The 18,333-nt window shown below is 51.1% G+C and overlaps 1 protein-coding gene across 5 annotated transcripts in view; it reads left to right on the top strand.

Moving 5' to 3' along the window:
- ZNF362 (zinc finger protein 362) overlaps window positions 1–18,333 on the top strand; it is a 175,750-nt gene that overhangs the window by 120,258 nt on the left and 37,159 nt on the right. The window contains exon 1 of one of the 5 annotated variants that reach the window (XM_055254916.2): window positions 11,820–12,070. The exons of 3 other annotated variants lie outside the window; for them this stretch is intronic. The gene's annotated coding sequence lies outside the window, so the exon portion shown is untranslated. Of the gene's footprint in view, window positions 1–11,819; window positions 12,071–18,333 lie in introns of those variants that run through there. One more of the 5 variants, XM_055254919.2, reaches the window with a different exon arrangement.

The raw sequence follows: 18,333 nt of genomic DNA, 5'->3' as shown, positions 1-18,333 counted from the left end.
TGTGAGCGAAAGCCCTTCAGTTTATATTTCAGAATCCTATCTCACCGTGGTGCTAATTGCTCTGATGCCACCCTTTGTTGGGAGGAGAGACTAGGAAGGCACTTATGGCTGAGGTGACAGTTACGGAGTTGCCTCAGGCTCCACAATTTACTCTGCTGTGTGGCCTTAGATCACTGGCTTCGTCTCTCTGAGCCTCAACAACTGTGAAACGGGGATCATGAAAGCTGCCTCATAGGATTGTGGTGAGGATTAAAAGGGAGTGGGGGCAAGGGCCTGAGTGTGGGCCTGGCTTGCAGGAGGTACACAATAAGGAACAGCTATTAATATTGTGTTGGGTTTTTTGGGTTTAATCTCTGGGATTTTCTTCATGGGACTGCCAACCTCATTTTATCAGCCTTCGGATTCCTGTCATTCTACAAGGCTGACAGACTTAGCCAGAGGCTCCAGCCCTCAGCGCTGCAGAAGCAGAAATTTGTTTCTTTTCAGGTGCACAGGGTCTAGTCTGGGTGAACTCAGGCTGCCAGGACTCCTGGGAATTTGATGAATGAACCAGGTGTCAGGTGGCTCATTTGTAAGCAGGGCTGCTCCTTCACAGTGGCCTGAGTGCTCAGGTCCACCGTCAAGGCTGGGAAAAAGCTCTGATGTTTAAAGTGTGAGGCTGGGCCTGACCGATGACCCTTCATTTAATCCACTCAACCACCATTTAGATGATATTTGCCCCATTTTTACAGGTGGAAAACAAAACCTGGGGCTCAGAGATGGATCACATTCTCAGAAAGGATTGGAGTTAGTTATTAAAATGTTGCTTCAAAGTTCAGGACCAGAGCACAGTGAGGAGGACTGATCCATGCCTAATCCTGGGCATATACGAGGGATTTTTTTTTTTTTTTGGTTACAAATGACATAGGCTTGGTATAGTGGGTTAAATGGTGCCCCCCCCCACAAAAAAAAAGATATGCCATGTCCTACCTCCCAGAACTTGTAAACGTGACCTCATTTGGTAAAAGCATTTTGCATATATAATTAAGGATCATGAGATGAGATCTGAAGATCATTCTGGATTACTACCTGGGTAGGCATTCAACTGTGAACAAAAATCCAACAGCAAGTGTCCCTATAAGAGATGGAAGGAAGCCAGATGCGGTGGCTCATGCCTGTAATCTCAGTGTTTTGGGAGGCCCAAACAGGAAGATTGCTTGACGTCAGGAGTTTGAGACCACCCTGGGCAACATAGCGAGAACTTGTCTCAACAAAAAATTTTTAAAAATTAGCTGGGTGTGGTGGCATGTGCCTGTAGTCCTAGCTGTTCAGGAGGCTGAGGTAGGAGACTCACTTGAGCCCGAGAGATCAAGGCTACAGTGAGCCATGATTGCACCACTGCACTCCAGACTGGGTGATAGAACAAGACCCTATCTCAAAGAGAGAGAGAGAGAGAAAGAGAGAGAGAGAGAGAGACAGCTGTGGGAAGACAAAGACAAAGATTAGAGTTATGCACCCACCAGAAACTGGCAGTGACAAGACAGGATTAGAGCCTTAGGAGCCTTAGGAGGAGGGAGCATGGTCCTGCTGATGTCTTCTCTTTGGACTTTGGCCTCCAGAGAATAAATTCGTGTTGTCTTAAGCCACTGAGTTTGTGGTAGTTTATTATAACAGTCCCAGGAAGTGAATACACCTACTCAAAGAGGGATTTGATTGACTCAATATAGCCAAACCAAGGGAAGGGCTTGCAGTTAGGTCCAACTCTGGGGTGGCTGGGACCAGGCAGGGGGATGCTGCACTCTTGTCATGGGATGTCTGTTCTCTTGGATGGGGCCGTGGCTTTGGGTGTCTCTAAAGGAAAGACCGGGAGAAGGATTCTGATTGGCCTTGCTTGGGTTATGTGACCAGCTGGTCCCCACCAGAAACACCCGCAAAGAAGGGGCCTGGCAGGCAGCACCAATCGATGTTCACTCAGGCCATGGAAAAGCCTGGGAATTACTTTTTTCCAGGTCGGTGTAGTGATCAAAGGGGATGCTCACATAGGACTGGGGCCCCAGCTCAGAGGGCTGGGCTCTGAAGTCAAGCCCACCCGAGATGGTACAGCTCTCCCCTTCCCCTCCAAGGGGAGCCTCTGGTATTTCTCTGTTCCTGGTGATTTATGCCATTGCTTTGATTTTACAGCAACTTTCCCTTCACTGTTTTGCAGGCCACGTGCAGGAATTTTGTTTTAGTGGATGACTATTATGTTGCCTGCCTAGTGGCTCCTACTAACTCTGTGACTGGCCCCTTCTCTTACTCCATCCCTGAAGTTGCTATAGGCCATTATAGACCCTGCCTTACTGGATGCAGTTATTAGTTCAAGGGTGGCTGCCTGGCTCAAGCCAGACCAGTGAAGGTAGATGCCTGTAGGTGGCTGACAGTCTGAACTGCAGGTTGGAGTAGCTGTTGGTACTCCGTGTTCCTCACTCTCTGAAGAAAGGTGGAGAAAGAATAAAGCTGATGTTCAAGAGGTGCAGAGAGGAAGGAGGCCTTGAGATGTCCTGGTCTCTGGTTTAATTGTTCCTGAGCCCTCTGCTTTTTTCACACACAAAATGCAGATGTCTCAGGACCTCCGGCTGTTCAACCCTTTCTAGAATTAGTAGACTGGCAACCCATTTTTTTCTGTTTATTTGCTGGTCTATGGTGGATTTCTATTTCTAGCAACCCAAAGTTTGCAAAAAGAATTTCTCATTACTACGTATGAACAAAGTAAAGTCTAGAACCATACGCTCAGGGCAGGTCAAGTATTGACTCCATCTCATTTTACATATGGAGTAACTGAGGCACAAAGAGGGGAGTGAACCACCCAAATCACACAGTGTGTGAGTGGTTTGAGCCGGCACCCAAAATGCAGGGCTGCGGCTATCTGCCACTTGGAGTTGTTTCTTTAAGGACCTTGCCCTAATGCTGGCATTCTGATTTCTGTGTGACTTAAGAATGGCTAGCCTTATCCCCCATCTGCCTCAATTTCCCCATCTTGTCCCTATGGGCATTCAATTCCTGGCAAAAGGCAGAACCAGATGTTATGATGTGGGCTGCTTTGAATTCTCGGGCCAACAAAAGGCTATTATTATTTAATTACTGCAAATGGTAATTAAGAGGGAAGGTAATTGTCAGCCCTTTCATTATAGCACTACTGCCCTTTTCCTCTGGCAGCCCCCGGGCCAGTCATGAAAGGGAGCTGGGTCCAGATGTGCTGCGAGGGTCCAGCACGGGAAGATTGTCAGCCCAGCTGGGGGAAAGGCTGTAAGTAGTTACTGTCATCAGCCTCGCTTTCCGAAGACAATTTATGGATGATAGAGCCCTTCCACACCCATGAGTTCCTTAGGCTCGGTAGGAAAAAGGGGGTGAACAGTCACTGACCACTGGTTGTCTTTTGGGCACTGTGCTAGGCACTCTCCCTTCTCTGGGTGAGGTCAAGTCCCCAAAAGTCCAGCAAGGTGCCTTGCTTATAGCAAATGCTTGCTAATTGTTGGTGTGTACTACTTCTAATCCTGGCACACTGACCTGTGAAGTTTTATAAATGAGAAGACTGAGATCTTCCTAGGTCCTAAAGCTAGTGGGAACCAAGATTTGAACCCTGTATATCTGACCTCAAAGCACTAATGCTCTTGCCTTATAACTTGCCGCAGGTACTACTGGCCCATTTCAAAGCTGAAGAAATTGAAGCCCAGATATGCAACATGGCTTGCCCAAGCTCACTCCAGGATTTAACATTGTCAGGACCTGGTGCCCCATGTCCCGCCCTGCCTGGTCAAGGCTCTGCCCTCCTGCCCATTTCACTGCCATCTCCCTCCATCCCATAATCCCCAGCTCACTGCTGATGGTGACTGGTGGTGAAAGATGACTAAGACATAGTCTTCACCCTCTGGCTAAGAGAACGCTAAGCTCAACTGCAGATCTATGTAACCAGTTGTCACTGCCCATGACAGACATTGCTAATCAGTCACAGCATTCTTCCTGCTGAGAACCCAGATTACTAGTCCTTTGAGATTTAGATAAAAATGGACTGGAATTTCCTATCTCACATCTTGAAGAAATCCAGTGATGGCCCCAAGATTTCTTCAAATTCCAGTGACTTGCAAAGTTGTGCTCACTTTCAGCCCCAGTTTTCTCCTCCCAGCACACCTTTCGTCTCTCCTCTGCTCACCTTTCCTCTGCCCAGTGCCAAGCCAGGCAACCCTGTGCCAACCTCACGTTCAGTATGCGGGTTATTTTACTGAGGTTGAAGGAGACGGGTTGTATCATAGCAATGCAAAGGGGAGCAAGTTGAATAATGGCTAGCCCTGCTCTTCAGAGTCCTTCAGCCACCAGTGCTGGCCCCTGCTCATCTCAGGCTCTCCCATTTTATGGATCACCCCCACACTTCAAGATAATGCTCAAATATTTCAACCTGTTCACTTTCTGAGCCCCTTCACCTTCAAAAATTCAATCTCCATCACTTTTTATTGCATGAAGGAAGAAATATGTATTGAGCTTACAATCTGATGTCAAAGCAAACAGTTAGAAATCAGAATGAATAATTACAACTGAGATAAGTTGCAAAAAAGGAAAGGTAGGTCCATGGAGCTACCAGAGTATCCTGAAGGTGGCAGAAGGTCACCCTCAGGATGTGGCTGTGAGCCACGACATGTTGGGTGAGGAGGAGCTTGCTAGGTGACAGGGTAGAGATGGTTGGGGGGCACATTCTGAGAGGAGTGCCTGTGCAAAGTCCCTGTAGCAAGAGGAATCAGCATGCCTTCTGTGAACTCCAGGGGGCTTGGGTGGCTGGAGCACCGAGGCCAAGGGGGAAAACAGTTCTAGTTGGGGATGAAAGAGTTGGCAGCGACCATGCCATGTAGAGACTTATAGGCCATTATCCCCATCAGCTTATCATGTAGAGCCAGTTAGATCTCCATCTCCTGCTCAGCTCATGGACAGTTTTGGTTTACCCAAAGCTCCATTCATATCTCTGCTTAACAGAAGGCCAAATGATACTCAGAGTCTCCCCAGAGAAAGTGGTAGAAGTTTTCCCCTTCCTGCCCCACTTCCCCAAGAAAGTGGAAAGGAGAGTACAGAGAGATTGAGTTTCACATCGATGTGAATTATGCCACTGCCCTGGGAAGGCAGAGCATCTAGTTTGCGGTTTAAATGACACTTTTCATCTGGGTCATAACCTGGGAGGTACAGATGAGAAGGGCTTGAGAGGTTCTTATTGGGTGTGGGTAAGTGCAGGCTGGTGTTCTCAGGGAAGATTTTCCAAGGGAGGCAAGGTGGGAAAGGTCCCTGAAGAACAGGCAGCCAACATTACTCTGGCCTAACCCACACGTTCTCTTTTAATACCTGCTCTATAAAGTAGGTATTTGCATCCTTAATTTGCAGAGAGAGGAAGAAACTTGCCTAAAGTCACTATCTTTAAATGACAAAGCTAGGGTTCAAACAGCTCTCTGGGACTCTTAAACCTAATCTATTAATTAGCTCAATCTACAGCCTCTTTGAGGGAAACAAAATGAACAAAGGTAAAGAAGTGAATGGGCAGACAGTCATGTGCTCATCCATTCATTCATTCATTTATTCTCTTGGCAAATGCCATACAGCACCCACTATGCACCAGGCACTGCAGTAAAAGAAACTCTCAACCAGGAATTAGAGGACCTTAGCTAGAGGCCTGGCCCCAAGATGTAGCCAACCACTTCCCTTCTCTGGCCTCAGTTTTTTCCACTGTGAAACGGGGATAATGTTCCTACCAGCCTCCCTCTCAAGACTACTGTAGGGGGTCCAAGTAGAAAGTGCATGTGTTCAGTAGCAAAGACATGGAATCAACCAAAATGCCCATTAATGATAGACGGGATAATCAAAATGTGCTACATATACACCATGGAATATTATGCAGCCATAAAAAGGAGCGAGACCATGTCCTTTGTATGGACATGGATGGAGCTGGAAGCCGTTATCCTCAGCAAACTAATGCAGGAACAGAAAACCAAACACTGAATGTTCTCACTTATAAGTGGGAGCTGAACAATGAGAATACATGGACACATAGTGAGGGAGCAACACATACTGGGGCCTATTTGGGGAGCAGGGGGAGGGAGAGCATCAGGAAGAATAGCTAATGGATGCTGGGCTTAATACCTAGGTGATGGGTTGATGTGTGCAGCAAACCACCATGGCACACATTTACCTATGTAACAAATCTGCACATCCTGCACATGTACCCTGGAACAAAGATAGAAGAAGAAGAAAAGAAGAAAGAAGAAGAGAAAGGAGAAGGGGAAGAAGAAGAAGAAGAAGAATGGTTGATGCTTGAGAGCGTTTTTAGTTCTGATGGGAGGTACAGCCCTCCTCCTGCAGAACGAGGAGGTGGTTAGCTAGCTTGATGACAGAGGGACATTTAAGCCGACACCAGAGAGGAGCTGAGAGAAGTATTTCCAAAAGAGAGAATGGAGTGTGAAGGCTATGAGGCAAGGAGGAGCTTGCCACACTGAAGGGACAGAAAGAACAGGGAATCTGGAGTGGAATGAGGTGGGATTGCAAAATGACACTGAGGGCTAGATGTCCCAGATGAGTCCAAGGTCAAGGTCTCATGGTGAACATGCTGGGGATACAATGTAATGGAGCCAGCCTTGTGCTGGGCCCTGTGAGGGCTGCAAAACCTGTGAGTCACCTGGACACCTCCTGCTTTCTTAGTCCCCGCATCTATCAGTCACCAAGTCCTGGTAGGGCTGATTCCTTAATAAATCCCATGTTTGTCCACTTCTCTCCACCTTTGCCAATGCCAAGGTCCAAGCCATTGCCACCTTTCACCTGGAGGACTCTCAAAGTTTCCTCACTGCCCCCAGCACCCCACCGCTTCCCTACTGTGCCCCATTCTAGTCCATTCTCTCCTCAGCAACCACATGGACCTTTTGGAGAAAACTCTGCCCATATCACATCTTTGCTTAACACCTCCCTGGGACTTCCTTTACCCTTAAGCTAAAATCCTAAACCCTTACCTATCTGGGCCTGCCTGGGACATCTAGCCCTGAGTGTCACTTCTCAACTCCCCTCTCTTTTCTGGCCCTTCAGTGTGTCAAACTCCTCCTTGCCCCAGAACCTTCATGTACTGTTCTCTCTGTTGGAAACACTCTTCCCTGGTGTCAGCTTAAATGTCCCTTACTCTGGGAATCCCTCCCTGATCTTCTCTCAGACACTCTCCAGACACTTCCAGCCTTGTCTTTGTAGCACTTATGAGACCTAATTCAAGCATTACTTCAGTAATTATTTGCTAAATTCTTTCTCCTGGGACAGACAGTGGGAGAGCTCACCCATGTCCAGTCTATTCTCCTTCCAGAGGAGCACTGTATTTCCCAGCCTCCCTTGCAGTAGGCAGGACCATGTGACTAGTCTTGGCCAGTGGATGGTGAGAAGGGGTGTGTGTGGCACCTCCAGGCAGAAGCAGTGAAAAATCCATGCCTGAAAAAAATCATCCATTCTCAGCTGGGCGTGGTGGCTCATGCCTGTAATCCCAGCACTTTGTGAGGCTGAGGCGGGCAGATCATCTGAGGTCGGGAGTTTGAGACCAGCCTGACCAACATGGAGAAATACGTCTTTACTAAAAATACAAAATTAGCCGGGCGTAGTGGCGTGTGCCTGTAATTCCCAGCTACTTGGGAGGCTGAGGCAGGAGAATCACTTGAACCTGGGAGGCGGAGGTTGCGGTGAGCCGAGATCGCGTCATTGCACTCCAGCCTGGGCAACAAGAGTGAAACTCCATCTCAAAACAACAACAACAGCAACCAGAAAAACCATTCATTCTCTTTTCTCCCACCATGGTAACTGAGAAGGTCACAAATTCCAGTGGGTGCAGCTCCAAAATGGAAGAGACTCCTCAGCCTAGGTCTCTGAGTGACTAAAGCACAGAAACCATGATGGGCATGTGGCACAAGTGGGCAATAAATGACTCTTGTGTTATGTCACTGGGATTTTGGAGTTCTTTGTTAGTGTGGCATAGTCTGGTTAAGGCAGTGCTCTATTTGTGCAGAGCTGGGGTCTTCTTCACTGCTGCTTCTCCAGAGCCTGGGACCCTAACTGAAACATTGGAGTAGATGCTTTGTAAATACTTGAATGAGTGAAAAAACAGAAAGTGTGAGACATGGTTCCTTCCTTAAATAATGTACTCTAATCCAAGAGATTGATTCTTACACACACAATAGTTAGAATACAATTAGGGGCTAACTGCTAAGAAGAAAGGGAGAGGGGTTAATGGGCTGGAGCCGCCATAGAGGGCCTCCCAGAGGAAAGCTCTGCAGAATTGGAGAGGATGACAGTGGGCTTGCTGTCCATCCATTCAGCAAACATTTCTTCCGATGCAGCGTGACGAGAGTGTTGCCAGCAGTGTGGCAGAAGGACCATGGACACCTTGGGAACCAGAGGAAAGTGCCCTTTCTATGTGAAGGATCTAGAATGGCTTCACACAGGAGGTGATATTTGAGCTAAGACTTGATACGTACGTGTTCACTACAGAGATGAGATGAGGAGAAAAGGACTAAGAATACCAGACAGAGGGAACAGCATGAGCAGAGGCCAGGCATCATGAAGGTGGATGGTGTGTTCAGAGACAGGGCAGAATCTAGTATGGCTGGATTTGGGGGGAAAGGTGGATGGGTGCCAGTGGCAAAGAGCTGAGCTCAGTCTCTCCATCCCTAGCTTCCTGCACCTCACTCCAACTGCCTCCAACCAAATCATATTAATAGCATCTTGGAAGGTTCTGGAAGGCTTTTAAGAAAATATCTAAGCTAAGACCTGAAGGATAAATTGAAGGTGGTCAGAAAAGGTGAGGCGAAAGGGCAAGGGAGGGTGTTCCAGGCAGAGGGAACATTATATGCAAAGTCCTCAGAAGTGAGATAGCAAGGCCGTGGATGGCAGCTCACTTTGGCTGGCTGGAGCACAGCTTTCCAGGTGGTTAGGGAGGAGACTGGTAGGGCAAAGGTGGGCCAGCATGTACCCTTCCCCCATAAATCCCTTCCAAAGGCCCCAGCTCAGCACTCAAGGATCCTGAACTCAGCACTTCAGGATCCTGTCTCCCATCTGCCTCTCCATTCTAAACTTCTGTGCCTTTGCATGTGCTGTTGTTCTAAGTGCCTAGAATGATAATGATACTGATGATATTGATAACATAACTTTTTTGAGCGCTTAGAATGTGTTAGGTGCTGTGACGGGCATTATTTCATTGAACCGCTCAGCAATGCCATGATTAATACCCTTTAAAATTAATTAATTAATTAATGCCTTAATTAATTAAAGGTATTAATTTTAAAATTTACAGAATTTGTTTTAGAACATTTTTAGATTTATAGAAAAATTGAGACGATATTACAGAGTTCCCATATATACCTCCTCTAATTTTCCCATGAGTAATACCTTATGTTACTATTTGTTATGATTTGTTACAATTCTTGGTAGATACTTTCCTTGACACATTATTGTTATTAATAACTAAATTCCATAGTTTATTTAGACTGTTTTTACCTAATGTCTTTTACATTTAGTAGTTATGTGTCTTTCGTCTGTTTTTTTTTTTTTTTTTTTTTTTTGAGACAGTTTCACTCTTGTTGCCCAGGCTGGAGTGCAGTGGCCCAATCTCGGCTCACTGCAGCTTCCACCTCCGGAATTCAAGCGATTCTTCTGCCTCAGCCTCCTGAGTAGCTGGGACTACAGGCACGTGCCACACCTGGCTAATTTTTGTTTTTTCAGTAGAGATGGGGTTTCACCATATTGGTCAGGCTGGTCTTAAAGTCTGACATGGTGATCCTCTCACCTCGGCCTCCCAAAGTGCTGGAATGACAGGCGTGAGCCGCTGCACCCGGCCGCGTCTTTAGGCTCCTCTGGCTGTGACGGTTTATCGGACCTTCCTTGATTTGGATGAGCTTGATAGTTTTGAGGGGTGCTGGTCAGCTAGCAATTTTGTTGGATGGCCCACTGTTGGAGTCTGTCTGTTTTTCTCACATGGCTGGGCTTATGGGTTATTGGGAGGAAGACCACAAAGGTAAAGTGTCATTTTCATCACACAGTATCAAGCACATATCAACATGATTTGTGGCTGTCGATCTTGGCCTTGATCACTTGTCTGAGTAGCTGTCATCAGGTCTCTCCCTGTAAAGTTACTCCTTTCCCCTCCCTTTCCATTACTGTGCGCTTGGGGAGGACGTCACTATCTGCAGCTTACTCCTAAGGAATAGGGAGTGATGCTCCCCCTCCCTGAGTGTCTACATAAATTATTTGGAATTCTGCACAGGCAATTTGTCTCTTCTTCCCCGTTTATTAATTGATTATCTCATTGCATTTCTCAACAATGGGTTGGTCCTCTGATTATCGTCATTTCTGGAAACTGGAAGGCCTTCCTTTCTTCCCCACCTCGCTCACCCCAGAGCCAATTTCTGAAGCCCTCTCCACCTCTCCAGGAAAAAGAGTGGCCTCCTCTGTGCTCTCCTGCCATGCTTTAAACTTCCAACTAATTCATGCCACACAGATTTCTTGTGCCCCTGCTCTGTGCCAGGCACTGTGCTTGGGGCTTGAGAACAAGCAGCCCCTATGGGCCCTGTCTTCGAGTTGCTCACAGTGTTTGCCATCCTGTGCTAGACGAGAATCTTCGTGAGGGCAGGGGCATTATCCAGCTTTTTAATAGCTGTGCTCCCAGCCAACCGGCACAGTGGCTGATGTTTAGTAGGTCCTCTGTGAATATTTACTGAATTTGGAAATGCTTCCTGGAGGACAAACACCGGCAGATGATTGTTTATCTGTGTGCCCTTCCCGGGGGGACTGTGCGCTCCCTGAGGGCAGGGTCAGCCCTGATCCTCCTGGCCCAGCGGTCGGGTGGTGGTGGATGCCATAGAAATCTAAGCCGGTGAAGGGATCCGGGAACCGGCTGCCTCCTCAGATAGAAGTGTAAGTTTGGAAGCTGACACAGCTCGGGAGGCTGAATCAGGAGGACTTGGTGACTGATTGGCTGGGGAGGGTGAGGCGGGAGGAGGAGTCACACAGATGGCTCTGAGGTCTGGAGCCGGGGGACAGCCGGTGCCACCTCTGATAGACTCTGCGAGAAGAGCCGCTGCCAGCGTCAGGCCGCCCCATCCGTCGGGGATCCGGCCTAGGGCCAGGGAGGGGTGGCTGGGCCTGTGCAAACTTCTACTCCCCACCCCTATGTCCTCGTCTTAAAAAAAAAAAATCGGCCTGGATTTTGAGCAGGTCGTTTGTTATCAGGGGTGAGGGTCCATTCTGGGGGTCCCCTCCAGGCGGCCGTCTTCGAGGGAGACCCCCAGGGGCAGCCTGACACCGCGCGGGCTCGGCCTGGTCAGGGCTGTGGCCCGCCAGGCCCAAGTCCCCAGCCTGCCATCACCCGGGAGTGGGGTGTCAAGGCGGCCGCCGGGCTTGGGCGGGACAATGGCCGCAGCCGCCGGGGCCCCGGGAGCCCCCGCGCTGGGGAAGGGGCTGTCCTAGGGCCGGGCGCCGGTGCCCTCCCCGCGCGGCTCAGGCGGGCGGAGGGGGGCGAGGAGTTCCTTTGTGGCTCTGCCTCCGGCGCGGCGCGGGCGGGGGGCGCAGCGCAACTTTGCCAGGCGGTGGCGGCGAGCGCGAGACGAGGCCCCGGGGCCCGAGTGGGGCCCCCAGCGCGCGGCCCGCCCCCGCCCCCCGCCCGGCCCCCTCCCCTCGCGCGCAGTCGCCAGCGCCCGGCGCTGCCCACTCGCGGGAGCCCCCGGGGCCGGACGGGCTGCGCAGCCGGAGAGGCGGGGGCCAGACGCGGCCCCCCCCGGAGCCGGGCGCCTGGCGCGGGGGCTCGCCGAGCGCACTGGGGGCCGCGCGGCGCTGCAGACCCAGCCTCCCGCCGCCGCCGCCGCCGCCGCCGCCGCCGCCGCCTCGGCGCTTGCAGAACCCAGAAGTGAACAGCAGGCGACCCGGAAGGTTTGCGCGCGGCTCCGCAGCGAGCCGGAGCCGGAGCCCGAGCCCGGAGCCTGTGCCGGAGCCCCAGCCCGGCCCTGCTCGGGCCGCCGGGCGCGGGGCTGCGGCCGCGTCCCGGAGGCGCCGCCAGCACAGCCAGGTCCGTGCGGGCCCGGGGCGCGCGGGGAGCGGGCCCAGCGGCGGCGGGCGCCTGCCCGCGGGAAAGTTGCGCCGAGTTGCGGGCGGGGGCCGGGCCGGGGCGCGGGCGCTGTCAGCGCGGGCCGGGGCGCTCCGAGGGCCCGGGGCCGCCTGCGCCTCGGGCCCGGCCCGGAGCGGCAGCGACGGCGGCGGCGGCGGCGGGGCGCGCGGGGTAGGAAGTGTCTCCCGCGGCGTGTCTGGGGCTGGTCTCCGAGTGTGTGTGCGTGTGTGTGTGTGCGCGCGCGTGTGTGTGTGTTTTCTTAAGCCGGGCTATTCAAACCCTGCTGCAATTCTCCGGTAAACAATGATTCATGGGGCTTAATGCAAATAAACGGATTGCAAACGGCGCGGTTCGCGCACTTTGCAGCCGGCCCGGTGGAGCGGCCAGTGCCGGATTTCTCCCTTTTTTTTGCAGATCTGCAGAATATGGCGTCCCTGTCCTGTTTTAAAAATAAGCCAGGCTGCCATTTTTGTTTTTCTTTTGTCTGAAAATTTTAATAAAACTGTCTGAGAATGTGGGAGAGGCGGCTGGAAGCAGAGGGGGCACCCGAAGGGTTGGCTTTTTTCCTTTTCTTTGGCGAGAGCCGCGAGCCTTTCGGGGAGGTGAGACACAATGCAATTGCACTTTAAAGAAAAAAAAAAGGGAAGCTGCCGGGCGATTTGGAGGGGGGGAGGGCTGGGAATTTGAAGTTAACTCCGAAAGTTTGCTTTGCTTTGCTTCTCTGTCTTTTCTTTTCTTTTCTTTTTTTTTTTTTTTTTGGAAGGCAGTGAAATGCCGCGAAAGGATCTCGAGGCCCATTTCTCCCCCAGCCAGCTGCCTTTGCAGGATTTTTGGGAAAAGTTAACTGCCGGCTTCCTCAGAGCTGCGCGGGATGGGGGTTGGGGGGGGGCGGATGTGGAGGGTTGGGGATGGGAGTTTTGGGGGAACTGGGAAACATTTTTTGGAAGGGGCTCTATAAACATGGCATTGTAAGGAGCAGGATCCTCGGATCTGGGGGAGAGGGCCGGCAAGAGGGGCTCAGAGTGGGCCCAGGATTTCCAGCAAAGACCCCAGGCATGAGGAAATAATCCTGCTGTCCCACCACCCTGCCCTTGAGCAGCGTGGAACGTTCGGGAGCTGTGTATGTGGCAGTGGGCCTGTCTCCTTCATGGGTGGCCAGGACCCCCGTGTAGGCTGGAATCCCGCCCAGGCCCTGGGGTGACCCTTGGACCCTCAGGCAAGTGAGCTTGGCCCTTTGCAGTTGGAGAGCCCCCTCCCCAACCTGGTTGTCCTCCTGCCCCCAGAGGTGGCAGCTGGTGGTAATGTCTTCCCCGACCCCACCCTATGATGAACTTTTGGTTGGGTGCAGGCCTGCAGCCCAGCGGGTCCCGTCTGAGGGGAGGGACAGGAAAGGTAGTCTGGTTTGCTAGTCCCCCTCGGTGTGAGCCTCAGCCCTGTGGTATGCTCTTATTCCTTTCTGCCACTCCTGCCCTGTGCCCTGGAGGTAGAAGCACTTTGGACTTCGGTTAAGTTCCTAAAGTATCTTGCTGGACAGGTCAGGGCCTGTTGGCTCCGCAGGCTGCCGAGGGGGATCTGAAGGCCAGGCCCGCAAGGTCTGGGGTGACTGGCGCTGTCCAAGGCACTGGGGCAGTGTTGGGCCTGGCCTCTCATCTGTCCCCTACCCCAGCATTTCTTGGAGGGGAGACCCTTCTAGTCTCACTCCTGGTTTGTGTCCTGGCTCCACTAGACAGAGTGAGCTCCCAGAAGACAGAGTCGGGGGAGTTGAAAGCTGGGGTTAGGGGTTCAGGGCTGTGGAACTTGGCATGCCTTGGCCAGAGGGTACCAAGCCAGGTGGTTTTTAGGTGGAGGAACTGAGGTCCAGAGAGGAAGTGACTTGCCTGAAGTCATGCTACCAGGTGGAAGGAGACTGAGCCCGGGACCTGGGTGTTCAGGCTCCCACTGCTGGGCTCCCTCCACTGTTCTCCATGGGGGGCCTGGACCCCTGGAAGATCCGTTTTGAACAGAACTGGACTAGAATGGGACAGCATGATCCCTTCACCCCCTCCTACCCCCTGCCATCATAATTCTTCCTGAGAGAATTGAACTTTACAGTTTGCACAGTATGGTGTGGTGGTTATCACATCAGGTTCTCCCAGAAACTCAGTTGGGGTTAAATTGTCCTAGTGGGGATTATGAACCTCATTATAAGGAAACCAAGACTCAAGAGAGGTTGAACAGTGGCAGAGGAGGCTTAAACTCAGGCCTGCAGGCTCCTCGCTGGCCTTTTCCCAGGTGGACTTTGGTGCTGTGGGAGGGACTCTTCTAGGTTTTGGGCTCTCTAATTCTTCTGCTGAACCCAGTGACTGTGTAAAAATCCAGAGGCCCACCCCACCCAAAGAATGTCAGAGCTGAAAAGGCTCAGATGTCAGGATGTCACTTGGCCTCAGAGAGGGGAAGCTACTGGCTGGAAGTCAGTGATTTGGGTCTCAGAACCAGACCCTAATCTCCTGCCTCCCTTCCTCCGTGACACTCAGAGGGACAATCAGCCTCTCTACCCATTGCCAGGCTGCACAGGCCCCAGGATGGCAGGAATTACTAGGGGATGGTGATGCTGGCGATGGTGTTATGGAATAATGGCCAGCGCTCCATGGAAACATGAACTTGTCCCAGAGACTGGGGAATAGGCTATCTGCCGTCTTGGGGGATAGAGGCAAGCTGGTCCCACATGGAAAGGAGGAAGCAGGTGTAAGGGCGAGGTGGGGACCAGATCTGAAGCCAGGCTGGCCCTAGCCCTTCCCTGGGCAGACACTTCCCTGTCTTGTCTCTCTGTAAAATGAGGAGCCATTCGTTCCTTCTTCTGCCATGGGCTATTTTATTCATTCATTTGTTGCCAGATCATTCCTTTATTCTTTCATTATCCATTAATTAGTTTATTGGTTAGTCATCTCAGTAATCTACCCATCTGTCCTTCTATGCAATCCTTAGCTCACCCAGCCCACATTGGACGGACGTGAGATACAAGTGTAATCCTCCAGGGCTCTAAAGCTAACAAGGAAGAAGAGGTGAGACTGCAGGTGCATGAAACACTAGCCAGGGCAGTATTCGCTGAGCGCCTCCATGAGTCCCCAGGGGAGTCTCTCAGAGAAGGGAAGGCTTGAAGACACCGAAGGAGTTCCATAAACCATCACAGTGGTAGACCTGGGTCCTGAGATTAGGTCCCATTGTGTCACATGGCTTCTGTGACTTTCAGCACATTCTTTCCCTTTCTGAGCCTCAGTTTCCTCAACTAAAATGGGGTACTTTCTGTGAATCTCTCATGGGTTGTTGGGAGTGATATCAAGACAGTGTATGACATGTCTCCCCGCCCTGGCCAGGCATGTGGTAGGAGCTCAGTACGTACCCACTGAGTTATAAGGATTGCTGATGACTGTCCTAGGCCCTGCCATGATTTTGAGAACCGTGATGGTGGTTTCAGAATGAGGCAAATGATCGGGGCACTCTGCAAGTCCTGGTCTGCTTTGTCATTCCCCTGCTGAAACTTTTCTAATGTTTCCTAGGCATTTATAAGAAAAAATATCCGAAGTACTTTCTGGGCCTTACAAGGCCCTTAATAGTCCAGGCTCTGCCCACCTCTCAACCTTGGCTCCCTGCATCCCATCGCCACCTCCAGCCACACACCGGTTTCGTTCTGCACCTTGAATTCACAAAGCCTGGTGACACGGCCTTTGCACATTCCCCCACCAGGAGAGCTTTTCCCTGAGTGTTTACATGGCTGGCACCTTCTCGTTTCACAGGTTTCTACTTGAATGTTACCTCCCCAGAGGGTCTGCTTGGACCACCTGCTCTAAAATAGCTTCCTGCTCTCACTCTCTCACATCAGCTGCTCTTTCTTTTCTCTTGTGGCTCTCATCAGTATCTGAAACCCTCTCATTTATTTATTCGCACTTCTTGCCTGCCTACACCACTAGAACATGCTGAAGCGCCATGCGTGTGAGTGAGCAAGTGGTTCTGGTGTGGTGTGGCTGGGGCTTTTGTAGAGGCGAGGAAATGCTAGGGAGTCCAGGTGTGGCAGCGCATTGCCTGGGAGATAAAGTTACACCGAGGGCTGTCTTCTCCTTCCACCCCCTGGGAGACTCAGGGCTGCTGTTAGGAAATAATGAGATGATTAAATCATGGAATCTAAGAATCCCAGTCTCTTCCAATCTCAGAGCTTTAGCATCTGAGAAGCTTTCCAGCTCAGAACCTTTGACACTTGGAATCTTACCATGATGGGATGATCCAGTCTTAGGTTTAGAATCTTACAAAGTGGACTCTCACTGCCTTATTTAGCATCACAGAGGGCTCGCTTTGTGCCACACCATGTTCTAAAAGCCTTTATAAATATTAACATATTTACAGGTGAGGAAGCTGAGGCACAGAGATATTTAGGTATCATGGAGCAGTTGCTGGGATTTGAACCTAGCACCCTGGGACTCCTCAGAATCCCTCAACTGTTGAGGGGAAGCCCAACCTCACCTGACCCTTGCATAGAGCAGGAATCCCCTTCCCACACCTTTGTCAAAAGGGCCTCTGATCTCTGCCAAAAAACCTCCAGTGAACTCCCTCCTAACCAGGTCACCTAGCTTCCTGCTGTCAGAAAGTTCTCATTGCTAGTAAGATTTTCTTCTTTACAGCGTGTAAAGTGCTGCACCTCCCTTGTGAATAACGCCTGGGAAGTGATGTTAGTGTCATGGTTTCCCAGTGCCTTTGACCTTGTGGATTCCTGGTTTCAGTAGCCTCTTTCTTCCCACTGGGTTGTGGGAAGAAAGGCAGACAGCCTTGAGGCAGACAGCCACAGTGCATTGTTGAATGTAAGAATGAATGAATTGGTGTACAAAGACCGCATGAACCCTCAGGATTTCTGAGTTCCTCTCTCTCTAGCCTGGTGCTCGGCACTCATCTAGGGTAATTGGTCAGGCTTCGTGTACTCAGGAAAAGGAGACACTGTTGTCTCTCCGATAAAGTCTGTATCTGATGACATTTATATATGCAATTCTTGGAGAATCATGTGAGATCTAAAATCATGCACTATTAGGAGCGAGGTGGATATCCCAGATCATCTAGCCAAACTTCATTCTACCCGTTGGGGAAACTGAAGTGGGAAGGGAGAGGAGCAGGCCTTATCCAAGGCCACGTGTATCTCTCTCTGCTCCCCAGAGGCCAACAGGCTGCCACAGTATCTGCCTTGGGGATCAAAGGCAGGGGAAAGTGCTCAATGGGACAGTTGCTTGTTCTCTAGCGGAGAAGCTACCCCTGTACAATGGGGCAACATTTTTGGATGCACAGGGTGCGCCTGGCACTTGGGGGGAGATTGAGGAAGCCAGCTGCATTGGGAGTTGGTTGGGGCCATGGTGATGGGGATGGCTTTCTAGAAGCTGGGGCTGGAACTGGGCTTTGGAGGCTGGGTGGAATTTGGGGGAGGTGGCTGAATGGTGTCTTTAGTGGGTAAGGTGTGTAGAGAAGGCTGAAGGATTTGGCTCTGGGGCCTAAGGGGTCCTGCCTTGTTCCCTGCCTCATCCATGTGGCCACAAGGATATCCTTGGTGGGGTCTCCACCTTCTGGGTCCTTTTCTGAACTTTGGGCAAAGGCTTCAGGATTCTTTTTTTTTTTTTTTTGAGATGGAGTCTCGCTCTGTCCCCCCGGCTGGAGTGCAGTAGCGCGATCACCCCTCACTGTAAGCTCTGCCTCCTGGGTTCACACCATTCTCCTGCCTCAGCCTCCCGAGTAGCTGGGACTACAGGCACCCGCCACCACACCCCGCTAATTTTTTTTGTATTTTTAGTAGAGACGGGGTTTCACCATGTTAGCCAGGATGGTCTCGATCTCCTGACCTCGTGATCCGCCTGCCTCGGCCCCCCGAAGTGCTGGGATTACAGGCGTGAGCCACTGTGCATGGCCAGCTTTAGGATTCTTGAGGGGACAGTCTACGCAGCCATTCCAGGTTCTGGGGCTCTGTGGGGGGACACCTGCCTGAGAGGGGGCACAACCCTTCAACACACTCAAATACATTCATACGTATTCACACCATTAGCTTTTCCATTACCACCCCTGACCCTACCTCCTGCACCATCCTTGCCCATGTGGAGCACTCCTCTGCTATTTCAGAAATACCACCACAGATGTCCTAAACTGGATCCCTAGGAGCCAGGAGTTCAGGAAGCATGTCTGCTGCAGTGTGCATGCACACACGGTACACACATCACACA

This window comes from Symphalangus syndactylus, chromosome 12, assembly GCF_028878055.3.
Source record: "Symphalangus syndactylus isolate Jambi chromosome 12, NHGRI_mSymSyn1-v2.1_pri, whole genome shotgun sequence".
Lineage (NCBI taxonomy): Eukaryota > Metazoa > Chordata > Mammalia > Primates > Hylobatidae > Symphalangus > Symphalangus syndactylus.
The sequence above is the reverse complement of the archived record's forward strand: the minus strand, read 5'-3'. Positions and strand labels throughout refer to the sequence as shown.